This window comes from Rhipicephalus sanguineus, chromosome 6 (genome assembly GCF_013339695.2).
Source record: "Rhipicephalus sanguineus isolate Rsan-2018 chromosome 6, BIME_Rsan_1.4, whole genome shotgun sequence".
Lineage (NCBI taxonomy): Eukaryota > Metazoa > Arthropoda > Arachnida > Ixodida > Ixodidae > Rhipicephalus > Rhipicephalus sanguineus.
The window spans coordinates 66,624,240-66,634,131 of NC_051181.1; the positions used below are offsets into that span (position 1 = coordinate 66,624,240).

The 9,892-nt window shown below is 46.9% G+C and overlaps 1 long non-coding RNA gene across 1 annotated transcript; it reads right to left on the reverse strand.

Moving 5' to 3' along the window:
* Positions 1 to 445: 445 nt before the first annotated feature.
* Positions 446 to 1,989, reverse strand: LOC125758982 (uncharacterized). The gene is made up of 3 exons (XR_007416525.1): positions 1,917 to 1,989; positions 1,396 to 1,468; positions 446 to 604 (listed from the first exon to the last, which is right to left on the reverse strand). It is a non-coding gene; the product is annotated as an uncharacterized LOC125758982 (long non-coding RNA).
* Positions 1,990 to 9,892: the final 7,903 nt, after the last annotated feature.

Below are 9,892 nucleotides of genomic sequence, written 5' to 3' on the forward strand. Positions count from 1 at the left end.
TTCTACACGTATACACTATAAACATAAAGATACACTACAGTGCACTATGTGCATATACTACAAAATTGCTGAATGCATGACTTTGTATAATGAGATTTTAAAAAATGACATGGCAAAACATGATTTATAAATGAAACCACACTGTGCTATGCACATGTACTACAAAACTGCTGAATGCATCACCTCGCACGATGAGATTAAAAAGAAATGACATCGCAGGACACGATTTACCATTGAGCTACACTTTACTATGTACAATGAAACAGCACATCAGTGCTTCTGATATGCAGAAAAAGAAAATTAACTGAGAAAAAATTGCAGGGCACCATTGAAGCAAACCAGCGTATCATAGCTCGTGATGTCAACAAAAATAAGTCTACATATATGTACAACTAGTCTTTACAAATCACTGTGCAGGTGGCTTCCACTGCAATGAGGGCCCGGGCGAGGGTACCAACGCCTTGCAATTCGTGGACCACATCACCAAGAAGTTGAACCTGGCGCAGCTTTCCAATGATGCCTGGCCCTGCCGCCTGGTGTTTGCGGCTAGTAACTCCAGCGCCTCGGCCTGCCGGTTGCCCCCATCTCGCAGCTGCGGCATGAGCTGGAAACCAAGAAATGTGTTGCCATTATCATCTATAAATTTCCTGCTACCGACTCTTCGCTGGAAGCTTCTGTTCGTGAAGAGTTTCAGTGTGTGCAACAATTTCCTCTCTGTTGAAAATCCACTGACCCAATGGCATCCATGAATGGTGCTTGGTTCACCGCACAACCAACGCACTTTGTTTGGACAGACCAAAGCGGTGCCGGAATTCATTTTCGCTCATCTCATCAAACACATCTCACACCTCTAACCACCTCTGTATGAGAAGCAACCAAACAGCCCTTTTCAGGGCTACACAATCGTTTGCCCGGCTTTACGCGATGACTGACACAATCTCCTTCCGAAACCATAGCTGCTGCAGTATGCAAAACATACAGCAAGCAGGTGTAACACAGGTGCAAACATGTGCATTTGTGTATGATGGCTATGTGAAGAAGTTATATAACGAGCTTGCTTTTTGAACAGTATATTTAGCAATAGCACATTTTCAGTTTCACTTTTGAAGCAATTGACAAAATAGGGAAACATTTCAAGATGTTGAACATTTTTGCAATGCTACCTTTTTGCCACATTTCACCATAACTGCAAGGCAGGACACCTGTTTATTCCATGTGACAGTTATGCATACAACTAACTAGCTCCTGCAACCGTTTGCCAAATTTTTTTGTGCAGCTTTTTGTCTTTATGCCCACAGATGTCATCTCTTCACAAACATATGCCTGCACGCATGAGCATCACCTGTGAGCATGTAACACCATCTACAGTTAATCAAAAACATCAGCGAAACTTACGAGTTGGGGCACGGGGAAGATCCTGGGCCACATCCTCTTCAGCCACACCAGCAGCAGCTGGAGCAGGGCTCACCTGTTATAGTAAGAAGTTTCTTGATTGACACACTGAGTGCAATAAGAAGTATGGAGTGGAAGTGGACAATAGCAATGTTTTTTTAGAGATGTTTCAACAGTGGCATGCTATGACACAGACTTCGGAGAGAGGGAGGAGGGAGGCAAGCCTACTGGCTACGCACCTCACTCGACTCGAGGGTCTGAGAAATGGGTTGGAACACGTAGGGTACTCTAATGAGCTTCGAAATATAGTTCGCGGCTGTTCTTTCGTCATCACCGCAAATGTGGCTGTTTCGCATTCTGTTCTGGGCGGCGCAACGTGTTAGCACCTCAGCTAACGCGGCGGCCGGGTGATCCACTCGATATTGTTTGAAAAAGTAAAACTAACAGCGCGTAATGGCTCGAAGCAAATGAGCCCACTTGTTCGCAGCATACAAGTAACAATGATATTCTAAGCCAGTGCTTACCGATTCAGACCACCCGAACTCTGGGCCTCGCACACTCGTCCCTGTCAAGCACGACGCGGCCGCGGTAATCCGAAATCTGGCCGCCTCGGGTGCCGCTGTAAAGCACAAGCGGGACGTATAAGATGACCGACCACAATGCAGTTGTTCTCGTACTCACCTCTGCTGCCCTTGGAGTTTGGCAAGACCCTGCTGCGAATAGTAGCGCTCATTCCTCCATCGGGCCCGCCACTGGGCTCTGGTGTTACGCGCAGGGAATTATTCGTTCAAAAGCGCTACTAGCTCCTGCCACATGTCGTCCCGGTCCTCCCTCGTGAACGACGGCTCCAGCGGGCACGACAGCGTTGCGATCTGTGGGTGCTCTTTCAGAAAAGCCAGCAGAAGCTCCTTTTGACGATCCGACACCCGAGAACCAACGCAGACGTTGCGATGGGACGACATTTTGAAACTACGTCAGCCGCTACTTTTCTCTTCTTTTTTTTTCGCGTGCGCGACACCATCTAGCGACGACGTCAAAAAAAACTAACATTATTAAATATCATTACTCAAAGCTGTTGCTGTTTGGAAGAGCGTTTGAGCTTGAGAAGCAAAAATAATAATTTTCTGTAAAGTAATTATATTTATTAAAAGGCGAGAAACGCTTCACGGTCCCCGTGCCGACGTCACAGGATGCGCGTCTACTTCCGGAAAGCTCTCTGCTTCACGATTGGCTGTCCTCTTCCTCTCGGCAGTTCTAGGCGGGAGAGCTGCGCCTCCTCTCACTTTTGTGACGTAGGCACCGCAGAACGAACGCGAACGAACAGAGATCTCCGATCGCCCCCCAATAGATAAACAACGTACTCTCCAATCAGTTAGTGGCGAGAACCCTCCGCCACAGCGTAGCATGCTGCGCCAACGAATCCACGGAACCGAGTGTGACGTAGTTCCAGTTGGCCGCGCGAGGGCGCGGACGCTCTCTGCGACTCGCGTGGGCGGAACAAGACCAAGTTTTCTTGTGCGGATTGTAAAGCTCCTGATGCTTTAATCGCGGAAAAACTGAATTCTAAAACCACTTCAGCTTCCCTTTAAGTCTTCAGGCTAATGCCGATTGCTGTTGTGTTGTAAGTGGTTGTTGCTAGGTTTTGCTATGTTTTAAAGGAGCACTGACACCAAAATTTTGCATCTTGTTTTTTTCTGTTGCAATAAGTAGTGAACAACCCACTCTCACGGCTTGAAAGCTCGTTTGCTCGAGCGCGCGACCGTTAATTATTTGGAGACGGTTTTATAGCGCCCAGTCACAGTTTCGGTTTCAGAGAGAGCCGAGGAAGGCGGGACCCAGAGTGGTTTTTATGTAAACATAGCTGGCTACGTGAGCACACAAAACCGCGTGCACATGAGCACCGCGTCGACAACTCTTTTCAGCTCAGGCTTCCTGGCTGCTGCTACAATGCCCTCTCAGGCGTTGTAAATATTCCGTGTAACCCCCCCCCCCCCGCCCCCCAAGAAGCACTGCCGAGGCGAGGACATCAGCCTTTGTACTCCCGTGCTAGCCTCCCCTTCTTTCCGTTGAAAAGGCCTGCTAGGAGAGAGTGGGAGAGCGCCCGCAACAATCGTCGCTTCCAACACAAACTCGTGACGCAGGTGGCGGGTGGTTGTTTACAAGAACACCAAAGGCGCGTTTCGCTTGGAGTGGCGCGACGCGCACTTTAAAGGCCAAACCCCATATGCGCGAAAATGCACGCGACAGCGACGAGCGATGCTATGAGCGACGAAACGAGCCGCTCGCGCGACGTGTCGCGTGGTCGATTCCGCGCGATCGCTCGGTTTTTCAGATTTGGAATCCGTCGCTCGTCGTCCGGAAGTGTTGTGCTCAAGCAGCCAATAGCAAAACACCGGAACAAGATGCAGATGCATCAGTGACGTACTGCTTATTGCCGCTACTTTTTTATCGACGCGCATCAACAAAAATGTTCATCAACATGGCCAACGGCAACGAGCGAAACAAGTCCCGCGCCGTCTGTGACGCGGCTTGGCGGCTCGTAGCAGCAGTGATGGGATCGACAAAAATGCTGCAAGACAATGATAAACATTTTATGTACCATTAAGCAGCAAAACATCGTATTTTACATTGCATACTGCTGACAACGGGCCACTTTTGGCACGATTAAACGCCCTCATGCCAGCAACAGTAGAGATCGCTCGCCGAAGCCTTCGTGTGAATGGGGTTTACCTATCCAAGCGACCGCTTGCGCGAAGACAATTACGTCGCGTCGCTCGTCGCTGTCGCATGCATTTTCGCGTATATGCGGTTTGGCCTCAAACGTGATTTTAAATATGTTCTAGGCTATATTATCCGTTGATATTTCGTAGATGATACGTGTGTGTCCACACAAATCTATCCCGCAGGTTATCTCGCCTTCGAAATTTTGTGTCAGTGCTCCTTTAAGTGCGTCTTGCTATGTTATAACTAGGTTTTCCTGGAAGATCGACCATCTTCGCTGTACCAAGCTCTGCGCGAGACAGTGGGAATGTCAGACCGCTTTTATTCACACAAGCCGAACGAGTCTTGTAGTAGTCATCTTCATCGCAACACCCACGCAGCTCCGGAAATTCTTCTGGAAGATCATTGTCGCCATTAGATGCTTCGATAAATTCTTCTATGTGTACAGGCTGGGTTGTGGGAAGGTTGTCTTGGCAAGGCGTAGCCAGAGCCGTATATTCCCTTTGGGAGAGTTCGGCGCTCTTTTGATCTCGCCGCCAGTCTGGCAACAGCGCGCTTCCGCGCCGCCGACGCCATTTCGTGCCGAGGTTTCTCGTGATGCTGTACCCGTGACGTCGCTGTCGGCATTTATGCTTCCTCTGTGACCGACCTGGTGTGTCTTTGCTGCTGATCGTGCACGTGTCGGCTGCGTGAAACATCGTGGACCTGCACGGACGTCGCAATGGGGGCTTGCAGCGCGGTCGCTGAAGAAAGGGTTCGCCAGAGACGGAGCGTTGCGGGCGCACGCCAACGCGAGCTTACAGTGCCGCGGCACAAAATGGCGGACAGCGCCGCGCCGCCGCTAAATTTGGATGGTTGTTGGCTCCGCCCCTCCGCCGAACTCTCCGAAGGAATATACGGCTCTGGGCGTAGCGTAATCGCTGCTTTGCAAGCAACTTCCCATCATCGCATCCAGTGACTCGATTGTTTTCCAAGGGCCTTCCCATTCTGGCCCATTCAGCATTTGAACCACCAGGGCCTTGTTATCAGTGCACGATCAGGCGCAGCCTTTTATAAATGCGCCCAAAGTTGTGACGTGGCTAGCTGCTAGGTAACGCGATGTGAGGCCAGGCTATGCACTGCAGAGCAGAGGTTGCGTGCGATGTCTCCGTCGTTGGCCGTGGCTGAGCTACTGCGTATGCGCGGCTTGGCGAAGATACGTGACGTGTTGCCCAGCGACGGTGCGGCTGGGTAAGCGTGCGCAATGGGACAACGTGGCGGAAGCTGTCGAGGATGACGAGCTTTCACCAGCAGTTCGCTTGCTACATCGCGATGGAGGAAACATCCGTTGCCGGCCCTTGTATACCGGCAAAGAAATGCTCGTCACCTGCGCGTGGTGGTTTTGATGGTGGCGGTACGTAATGAGAGAATGGTACTGAGTGCGTCTTGTGCTAATAGAGTCTTTTAGCAAGTTACGGAAATACGGTACGCAAATACGGCAAGGCAGTACGGTACCACTCCTCCTTTCCCGGTAGTTGAGCGGCCAAAGCACAACCAGCGGGAAAGGAGGAACGCTACCGTACTGCCTTACCGTATTTGCGTACCGTATTTCCGTAACTTGCTAAAAGACTCTAATTATTAAGTCGCGGGATGACGAAAATTGCGGATCTTACACTGCCAAAGTAACCACGGATAAATGGTAGGCATACGACAGCACGTCCATATCGTATACTCCCGACATCCATCAGATATCCACGAACGTACAGTGTACGTCCACTGGACATACATCGGATGTAGAAAGGTAATTTGTTCGTTCGCTCGACATCCGTCTCAGACAGCCAACGTGGACATTGAAAGGACCATCAGGGGATATATATATATATATCCTTACAAAAATTCCCTATATGGACTTATATAAAAAATCCATGTATGGGTATATTAAAAATTGGGCAGATATGGACTCATATGGCCATACAAGGCCATATATGTCCATATCTGCCCAATTTTTAATATACCCATATATGGGCTCTCATATATGGCCTTATATGTCCATATCTGGCCAATTTTTAATGTGCTCATATATGGGCCGCTTTATATGGTCATATCTGACCAATCTTTATGTCTATATATATATATATATATATATATATATATATATATATATATATATATATATGAATATTTACATACATTTTCCATACATAAAACAGAGACCGATAGCTTCTACATGGTGTCTCTCTGAAGGAATTCAAGTATTGGCATCATAAGTTTTAGGTGTGTGTATATATATATATATTACATATTTATATACAGGGTATATTAAGAAATATTTATTCAGACGTACACCTTGCGTTCGATACGCACGTGGCACACACGCTTTGATTTTTGCCTGCGAATTTTGTTGACTTTCATCATACAGCAAAAATTACTAGTGGACACTTTCTGGTAATCTCGTGGTAGCAATGAACATCACAGGAAGAACGATTTGCCGATTTTTAAAACACCACGTATATTATATGCATTTCATAGTAATGCATGGGTGCATTAAACTGATAAATTGATCTCGGGAGCATGCAGTTGAGTGCAAGTAGGCTAATGGCATAATACTTGAAAAAGAAAATACGCCTAATCAATTTCATGAACATTTATGAATACACTGCAGTGCTTACTCTTAGCTGTATTGAGTTTCTCACCCCATCCAGTGCATTTCGGGGAGTAGGTGACTATCAATGATTACAAATGCTGCCGGTTTGTTCTCTGCTTTCGAGCAGCATCAGTATGTGAAAACGAATCATAAAGATGCCCGGACACGACGTACATCCAAAGGCATCAAGAAAATTTTATTTTTGTCAGAGATCCCAGAGCTGATCTGCATGTGCATTTTATATATATATATATATATATATATATATATATATATATATATATATAAGCAGACAGCATAGACATGCAGCTGCACATATACTGAACTGAACACAAATACCACATGAACCTTCACTTTATTTAGGGCTTGTTCTTGTTGCGCTCACTGAGCTTTGTACCCATTGACAGTAGCACATTTTTCTCGCACTCCAATCCATTCCTCACTGCGAAGGCCTTTGTGTATGCTGTAAAATGCAAAAATAATAAAGGCAAGCATAAAAGTGCTGCTCATATTCACAACTAGGAATGAATACTAGCTGCTAGAGTCCGTGTGCAGCATTGCCACAGAATCTTTTAAATATATATAGATTTGTGCATCTAACCCAGATGCACCCCCCCCCCCTTGAAACTTATTTCATCAGGCCACAGAGCACAAAGTGACACTCATCCACACTTGGCCTACCCAGTCCCCTCCCCCCCCTTCACTACAAACATTTCTGATTACGCCACCGCACCTAATTACACACCATACTGCTACTGCGCTTTCTCCATTCTTGTCTTCATTATCTGTTTATCGACTAAAATAGCTGAGCCCCTCAATAGATTTTTTTCTTTCGTGCATTTTACAGGCTTATATATAGCTTCATAAGTTGATGAATTACTAACAAAAAGTGGTCTATGCTTCTCATTACTGAAGGTGTAATGGTATGTGGCACTGGTATGTTTGTATGCATGTGGAATAATAAAAGCGTTGGCCACTGCAGAATAACTCGGATCAAATTTGCACAAAGTGCTCCTGAGTGCAGTGCAGGCCGTGGCTCTTCCGGTCGATGAGACCCTTTGGCCCTGTTACCTTTCACAGAGGCGGTCACAAGGCCCTGCGGCGTAAATAGCGAAGGCAGCAGTGCCCGTGCCACACCTGTCGCGCTTTTACAAGAGTGGTCCACGCTGCACAAGGTGTTCTTTTCGGTGAACACACCGCAGCCTGGCTCCTGCGAATAAAGAAAATAACATTAACGGAACCAACAACTGAGCAGAATGTGTTATCCTTTTCGTGATCTGAGTATAATTAATATTTCTAAATAGTGTTTATAAAGTCAAAGAAGGGAATGTCACGAAGCCTAGTGGAAGAGCTTTGAAGCTGGATTATGGAATCATTCACTTTGCTGTACGTGGTTCGATGCCTTTATGCGCACCACAATTAGCACGCGAAGTTGGAGTATTATACTATCTATCCCTGGTCTCTTCTGTGCTGCTTACGAGGTAGACCAGTAAAGCGTTTTATCTTTCGAGAATGTGAATTTTCACCACGCAAAGTGGCTATCGCGTTTCACTGGTAGCACAATACGGTGACGTAATACTCCTAGCCACCTTCTGATAAAAGTGAAATGCAAAGAAAAATACTCCTATATTTACAATACCCACATATTTACAAATTTCTTGCGCGAGCACGTGACGAGAAGCTCATAACGTGTTGCGACATCAGGCTACAGTAGGAACCGAAACATGACTGCCTTTATAACGTGCTTTTTGACAACGCATTTCCGAGGACCTTCTGCAGCGCAAAGTGGCAGTACTGCCCAGGAACCATTGAAGTGACAATAGGCACACGCAACGTATCTCTAGGCGTGGCGAGTAGAGTACGAGCGTCGCCAGGCAGGGACGATGGATCGAAAGTACTAACCTTGAGCATTTTCAGAAGAGAGGACAAAGCTGTGTGACATTTTCCTTGATAGCCCAGCTGCGCAATAGCACAACAAAATCGCTGCGCTTTGATAACGCATCTGTGGTAGGTGAACCAACTGGTACCTCCGGGGCTCTGCATGATGCAGAAGGCACATCAATGAGTTGCATTAGCGTGCCTTCGGGTTCCGTGAGCGCCGCTCCCCAGGACGAGCAGGGTGAACATTCCGTAGGCGAAATGTCCGTAGAGTCACTTTCAATGAAGCAAGGCGGAGGACTGCCCTCGATGAGTGCCGAGTTTCAGCGATCAGAAAACAAAGCAAGGCTTGGACTCGGCGAGCTATTCCAACATTTTAAGAGAACAATACCATGCGTTTGGTGCATGATAGCCTAAGTTGCTTATTCACCATTAAAACCAACCAAACCAAACTAAACCAGCAACAGCGTTGTGCTGTCATTGGTGTGCTCTGTAATACGGCTTGCTGGCTAGTCGCCTGAATGTTGGCATTGGTATCGCGTCGGCCTAGAGTGTTCAATTGCCAGCACGCCACCAGCACATTATAACCTTTGCATCACCTCCTCCACGAAGCGCCATACAACGGTCAGTCTCGAGGCGTGCTCTCCCCATCCCGGCCTCTGCCGTGAAGAACTTTTCTAGTACTCACCCCTGGGATATGGTTCATGCGGACTCCGAATGTGCAAGAAGTGGATTGTAGCTGCAAGAACAGTGGTGCGGCGAGCATCTTTACTCTCACAGAGTGTGTAGAAGGATAGGTCTATCCACTGCTTTTCATAACTGTGTGATTAGCACATTTACTCATCACTTAGGATACTGTCATGTAAGGTTTGATGTTCAGTACATCAAATTGATTTGGGTTGATTCTATATGACACAATTGAGAAAGCAAGCTTGCGGTTTTTGGTACTTACCCTTGCCAATGTGCCAGATATCATAGTAGTGCCCCATTCCTGGCCTCTCCTTTCGACAATAAGCCCTGATGGCTGGGTGTCGATCTATCAAGGAACAAACGTGCAGTGTGAGCATACGTGATGAAACCAAACCTAGACAGAGGTCTCTTTCACAATCACCAAACTTTTAGTGCATCACATGGGAACAAAACGTGTATACATTCTTGATTCCTTTATTGATTATACAAACTTCCTGATTAAACAAAAGTATTTAAGCGTAGCCTTCACTTTGCTAAAAAACTGGTTTGAATCGTAACAATTCCCAGTTCAAGCATCATTTGCTGCAA